This window comes from Microcaecilia unicolor, chromosome 3 (assembly GCF_901765095.1).
Source record: "Microcaecilia unicolor chromosome 3, aMicUni1.1, whole genome shotgun sequence".
Classification (NCBI taxonomy): domain Eukaryota; kingdom Metazoa; phylum Chordata; class Amphibia; order Gymnophiona; family Siphonopidae; genus Microcaecilia; species Microcaecilia unicolor.
Genome location: NC_044033.1, coordinates 57,321,365 through 57,328,730, shown reverse-complemented (window position 1 = coordinate 57,328,730; position 7,366 = coordinate 57,321,365).

Sequence of the window (7,366 nt, the reverse complement as noted above, 5' to 3'; positions counted from 1 at the left end):
ACATCAAAAGAAAAAGTTTAATATATATAAATAGACCTTCATATCCAAATACACTCTAAGAAGGCAATTCAAAAAGATATAATCATCAGTCCTAGTTTGAAAACTACTTCAACTATCTCTAAAATCCTTTTTCAGTGAAATTCTTTGTTTCATACTATATAACAAAAATTCTCAAATATAATAAACATGACATCCAAATGTCACTTATCTTCAGCATATCACACTGTCCTCAGTCAGCCAACATGAGTTCATGTTTCAAATGAAAATGTTCTCTACTTCAGGGCTTTCTGCATTGGATTTAATGGTCCAATCAAACCTCAGCAGTCTGATTATCAAAGCTTATGAGCTCAACTGGAAAAAAAATGTGTGAGCTAAATCCAAATAAATAAATAAATAATATCCTTACTGAGATAATGGCCTCCAAAGCTGAACATAGTGTTCCAACTAAAGCCTCATCAAGAACCTGTACAGGGTTTTATCACCTTCTTGTTTTCTGCTGGTTATTCCTCTCTTTATACAGTCTACCATTTCAAAGTTATCACAGTGCTTTGCCACCTTGAGCTGCATTGCTAATCAGTTAATTTGCATGATTTCTCAGCTCATTAGCATGTTAACAGATGTTTTGTAAAGGAGTTCACAAAATAAAAACACATCATACAGAATCACCAAATAGTGTACTGTACACCATTTTTTTGCAAATAAAGTAACATGTGCTATTTAGTGGGTTTTTTTGGCATGCATTATCACTATTGCAAACCCCTTCACTATTTCATCCATTGGCCTTATTAGGACTTATATAGTAAAAAGCACACTAAAATCAAGCATATTGATTTTAGTGTGCCCTTTTCCGATGCAGCCAAATCACAAACAGGAAATAAACCTCTATGTCAGGAAAGCCAAACAGGAGACAGTAGAGGCTGATCAAAGGACGAATCCAACTCAGGAGATGTAATCAAAGACTACTTTATTAATGCAGATATTGAAGGACTCGACACGGTCCGTGTTTCGGCGCATCACAACGCCTACATCAGGGTCAAATCAATAGTTCGTCCAAGAGAATTCTGGAGAAATGCTGCAACTGTCAAACCAAAGAACTGCAATTCGACTGACCATTCACTAGCAAACACTGCAGGGTTTGCTAGTGAATTCTCTTGGACGAACTATTGATTTGACCCCTGATGTAGGCGTTGTGATACGCCGAAACATAGACCGTGTCAGGTCCTTCGATATCTGCCTTAATAAAGTAGTCTTTGATTACATCTCTTGAGTTGGATTCATCCTTTGATCAGCCTCTACTCTCTCCTGTTTATCTTTTCCCATGCACAATACATTGGGTTTTGGCATTCAGTGGATAATTTTATAAATCAATTTCTAGGTGTAAAGCATGTTTTACTTGTTTAAGATGCTTTTTAGAAAACTGCACAGCTGAACGCATGCACAGACATGATTCTATATGCTTATACACACACTGAATATAAGCATTCCCAGGGATGTAGTTTGGGTGGACAAGGGCACAATTGCAATGTATGTTTGTATGTAATAAAATAAGTCCAATCAATACTCAGATAGCAGCGGTCAGTGTTTTTTTTAAATGCTGACTATTGCCAGCTCAGTTAGCTCTGGATATTCAATGCCAGGCCATAACAGGGCACAGACATTGATTATCTGGGTCTCACCAGACTTCTCCTGGCTGTCCAAACTTATGTAGGTCTCTGCCCAATATTCAGCTGGGACCTGCATAAGATACTTATGTAGGTCCCAGCTAATATCAGCCAGGACTCACATAAATGCAGTCTAAGAAAAGTGGTGATCCCCATCCCGCCCAACCCCCTCCCGCAACCCTCTTCCTAGCTCTCCCTCCTACCCCAGTAAATGCCAGCCTCCTTCTGGCTCTCCCCTCAAGTCATAGCAGCCCTCCCCTGGTCTATCTGAAGAGTTCTGGTGGTCTAGTGGTGGTTGAGGCAGGCGCAAACCCCACTCACTCCTGCCCCTCACGGCTCCAGTTAAAAATGGCTGTTGCAAGAAGCTAGGCTTAATGAAAGAAAAAGTTTTAAAAAACTGGAAGATATTGAGGTTTCACAGATTACGGACAATTTGGGTTTGCATAGGAAGTTGGAAGCAATGGAAAACTTGACTAGGAGTAGGAATCTTCACTTTATTAACTCTCTAAAAGTGCTATATAAGTTACTGAGAAAAATGTTGAGTTCATATTTGGTGGAGAATTTGCATATTGATTCTAATTCTTTGCCTCTCACGATTCATAATTTTTATGTTCCAATAGCTATGAAAGACACTGGGAAAATGGATCATATTGGGGAGGGTCTTTAATGCCTTTTGATAGTTTAGAAGTGGTCAATCAGACATCCTCTCTGAGGTTAGAATGCTCTCTTTCTACTATGGTGGTGAAATTTGCACATTGGTCTGATAGAGATAAGGTGTTGAGACTATACTTTTAATACAGGCAAGTTTTGTTTTATGATGTTCTAGTATTTGTGTTTCCTGAAATAATAAGAGCTCAGCTACCCCAAGAAAGAGGAAGCAATTCCTTATTATGAAGTGTAAGTTTCAGCATATTGGGGTATCTTTCTTTCTTAAATATCCAAGTAAATGTTTGGTTCAGGATAGGAATGTGAAATATGGTTTCTATGATTCCTCTCGGTACACTTCCTGTGACCAAGATTGTGTGGATGTTCCTGCCACTGGTAATGTCCGTGGTCGTAGGAACTTGCAGTTTAATGGAAACTGAGAAAACTACAGTGCATTGAAACCCAGAAGTTTAGTAAATAAACCCTTAATAAGTTCATTAATATTAATTGCAATGCTGTAAACACAAGCACACCGCCTAAAAGAACTTTCAGGAGCAATGTAGATCTCATTTTAGGGCCTCCTCAGAATGTGAGGAGAAAGATCAGATCCTCTGATACACAGCTCTTTGGCATCTGAATTATTTTATCCCCCGAAGGGGGATCCAGAATCCAGAAGTGAGGCTGGATTTTCTCTGACCAGGAGAGTTCCCCATCCCAAGTGTGGTAAAGCCAAGGCCAGCTTAACTATTGAACCAAGTAAGGCTCTGGCCCAGGGTACCGGCGATTAAGGGTGCCAAAATATCTAGCCTCTGACTTCACCTACAGGTTAAGCCTTTTCTCTCCCCCCTCCCCAGCTCCAAGGGTCCAGCATTGCTCCCTCACTTCTCTCACTCCCCCATGGTCCTGTGATTTTTACACCAGTCACTGGCAGCAGTGGTAGCATGACTGGTTGCCTTTGGCCAGCCCCTGAGTCTTCCTTCTGCCACATCCTGCCCACAGGAAATTGCATTAGAAGAGGCAGGATGTGGCAGAGGGAAGGCCCAGGGCTAGTCGAAGGCAGTCGGTCATACTGCTGCTCCTGCTGCCAGTAACCAATGTAAACTTATCAGGACCATGGGAGAGTGAGAGAGATGACAAAAGCGTGCCAGACCCGCTGGGATGGGGATAAATGCCAGTCCAAGGAAGCGAGAGATGTCAAACCCGCTGGGAGGGAGGTGGCACTACCAAAGTAAGTTTGTGGCCCTGTGTAAAACAGAAGTTACAGGTAGCTGAGCTGAGCCAACTAACCTGCTAATGAAATGCAGGTCTCCTCTCAAACTCATCACCTCAGGCTGGCCTTTCCTATATACTGAGCTGTCCATTTCAGGAGATGGATAAAGTGTAAACCACTCTGCACTAGCTGAGGGTGACACCTGCAAAATTGATAGTGGATCCACCAAAATCCAGTGCAAATCCTAATAAAATGTGATGTGGATTGGCAAAACCATCTCATATTTCCACAGGTAAATATCCATTTGCCCAAGATCTTCAGGCAAAATGTCAACAGATTATCCCTAGTAATTTTGAGAATACCAACAAACTGTCAAATTCAAACTAGGCAAATAGTTAAAAGCTTGCATATCTTTACTCGTTATGCAGTATCTTTAGATTTTTTTTTTCTTTTTTTCAGAAGCTGCAATTCCCCAATGTTATTACCGCAGGACATTTTGTAAGTTCTGGTCTGAATTCAAGGTCTACAAACTGACCTGAAACACCTTCTATATTGATCATTAGTTTTTCATCTCTATTCCTTACTGTCTAGAAGTGGTTTATCATTTTCATCCTTGATTTCTACATATCAAATCATTAGTGGGCCTCTTTGAGAGATTGTCTTCATCTGAATGCATACTGTGGTCATGCACGCACATTTCCTGGTACCAGATGTTACCAGTTATTGAAAGAGCACAGTGCTGTTTATAATAGGTCACCAAGTAAGGAGAAATTATGAATTCTTAAAATGAATACTAGATTCTTTTTTTTTTCCCTTCCAAAGCTTTTTTTTTAATCCTGCTGGGAACATGCCCCAACAAGTACCAGATAGGAACACATTTGCTCTTGGGTGTGATTTAAAGAGGAGCTATTGTGTGCCGTACAATATGCCATTTGATTTCATTATTTGAGCTCGGGTAGGTGAATGATTAAGGACTAAAACTGTGCCGAGTTCACCTGCTTCAACAGGTGGTAGAGAGTTTGCCTAACAAAACTGTCTCAAAACACCTGACATGTGTATCAGTGAAAATGTACTTTCTCAGATATCTTTCTGGCTTTTGACATACTCTTATTTCTACAAATGGAACCGTAAACCTGTGACTTAAGCAGTAACTGGGGGTGTATTTTGGTTTGTTGTATGCATTCATTGTAATAAAATAAAATCTACACGTGTTAGAACTTTTTTAAACAGGAAGGAGTAGAGGCTGGCCAAAGGATGAGCCACCCCAGGAGATGTTATTTAATCATACTTTATTCAAAGGTCTGTTCAAAGCATCAATCAAGGACCCAACACTGACCGTATTTTGGCAGTGAAAACCACCTGCCTCAGGGGTCATAGTCAAACTCAGACAAGTCTAGTGACTTGGCTGAGTTTCACTAGGACAGGAAGGAGAAGCCTGACTGTGCACTGTAATCACCTGGCTCTTGAATTTTGCTGACAAAGCCAAATTCTTGACATTATGTAAGCATAATCAGAACATTAAAGGAAAGAAATTGTTGATTTTTACAAGACTATTCGAGTCAGTTGTCCCAAAACAGAAGAGCAATGGCATCATATTGCACAGCACTGTATAAAGGGACGATATGAATTGTATTACAATTTCCGGAAAGAGTAAGACTCACTTTTAATAACAGGAATCACGTTTATAAAACACCAAAAGATTTAAAAGCTTTTCTAGATACACTTCCATGAACTGACAGTAAAACTCTCTGCAATTGAGAAAAGGGAAAGAACATACACCAAAAGTCTTAAACATTTAAGAATTGTTATACAGGGTCAAACATAGGGTCTACCTATCCCAGTATCCTGCTTTCAACAGTGGCCAAGTCAGGTCACAAATACCTGGCAGAATCCCAAAAAGTAGTGAGATTTCATGCTACCTACCCTCAGGGATAAGCAGTGGCTTTCCTTGGGTCTGCTTTAATAAAGGCTTATGGACTTTGCCTCCAGGAATTTGTCCAAACCTTTTTTTAAACCCAGCTACCCTAACTGCTTTTATCACATCCTTTGACAAGGAGTTCCAGAGCTAAATATGCATTAAGTGAAAAAAAATATTTTCTCCTTTTTAAAAAAAAAAAACTATTAACTATGCAGCTTCATAGTGTTTCCCCTAGTCTTTGTATTCTTTGAAGGTGTAAACAATCAGTTAGCTTTCAGGATTTTGTCATATGCCCCCTCATCCATTTCTTCTCCAAGTTGAAGAGTTCTAACTTATTTAACCTTTCCTCATTTTGGTTGTACTTCTCTGTACCTTTTCTAATTACGCCATGATGCTTATTTTCAAAGCAAATGGGCATGCATGTGTTGGGAATATCCAAATACCAATTTTGCTACAGCTACACAGGAACTGTCCAGGTGTCCCAATGTGGATGTTCCCAGAAGGGATGAGCCAGGGGCCTGTCGAAAATGGTGTCACAATCTAGATGTCTGAATGCAATAACATATAGCAGGCTGACATACAGGGCCAGAAATGTGAGAGTCCATATCTAGACCCAATATAAAAACAACCAAATGAAGCCACAACTTGTCTTTTTTGACTCATCTGTGGTGCTGCTGAGTAAAGGAGATTGGAGAAGGATTCTGTGCTCTGGTGTGAACCATTCAAACACCACATATCAAGTATTGCCTGTCATATTTGTCTGTCTCGGAACCAGTTGTCCACACCTGCATCCCCCTATCCACACCCATCCCTTGCTGTATAGTAGGACCCATCCTCCATTGTTGTGTTCAGCCTGTACCTTCCCCTCATTTTGCCTAACACTGCCCACCTCCCATTGTAGCTCTTAACCTGCCTGTACCCTGTTTCCCCATTGTCCCTGTGTGCAGTGCCTGTGTATTTGTGCAGCCACTATTTGTCAGTGTGCAAGCGTCCAGGTGCTGACTGGTTGTGTGGAGTATGCTGGACCTCTGTGAGTCTGTGTTGTGTGCTGTGCAGGTGCGCGGTGAGTAGTCCAGCAATAGGTGGCAGGGCGCACAGTGGTGTCAGTGTTATGCATCTGTGGTGGTGGGTCAGCTGCACAATAGGCATGAGTGAGCTTAATAAGTATGTCATACATGCATTGATGAATGTAGCAGTTGAGAGGAGAGGGCACCCTATCAAAAAGTATTTAGGCCAAGGATCCTGATGAGGAGTGCATAACTAGACTCCGTTTTGATAGGTCTGCCATACATCTGCTCTGTCAGTAGCTAGAACCCCTCCTTCAGGCCAGGAGATGCAGGAGCAATCCTGTGTTTCCACCTCAAGGTAACAGCCTCCCTTGCCTTTCTCGCTACTGGAACCTTTCAGTCTGTGTCAAGACCAGTGCTCTAACCACTAGGCCACTCCTCCACTATATAGAATCCAGGGGCAAATGCATAACTCTGCATTTTCTAGCATTAAATCTTAGCTGCCAAATTCTAGATCATTTTTCCAGCTTTGTCAGATTCCTTCTCATGTTAGACAAACCATGAGGGGTGTCTACCTCATTGCGGATTTTAATAACATCAACGAAGAGGCAAACCTTACCAGACAGCCCTTCCACAATACTGCTTACAAACATGTTAAAAAGAACCAGATGAACCAATCCTTGCAACACACCACTGGTAACATCCTGTTCCTCAGAATGAACTCCATTTACCACTACCCTTTGTCGCCTTCTACTCAAAAAGTATTTAGGCCAAGGATCCTGATGAGGAGTGCATAACTAGACTCCGTTTTGATAGGTCTGCCATACATCTGCTCTGTCAGTAGCTAGAACCCCTCCTTCAGGCCAGGAGATGCAGGAGCAATCCTGTGTTTCCACCTCAAGGTAACAGCCTCCCTTGCCTTTCT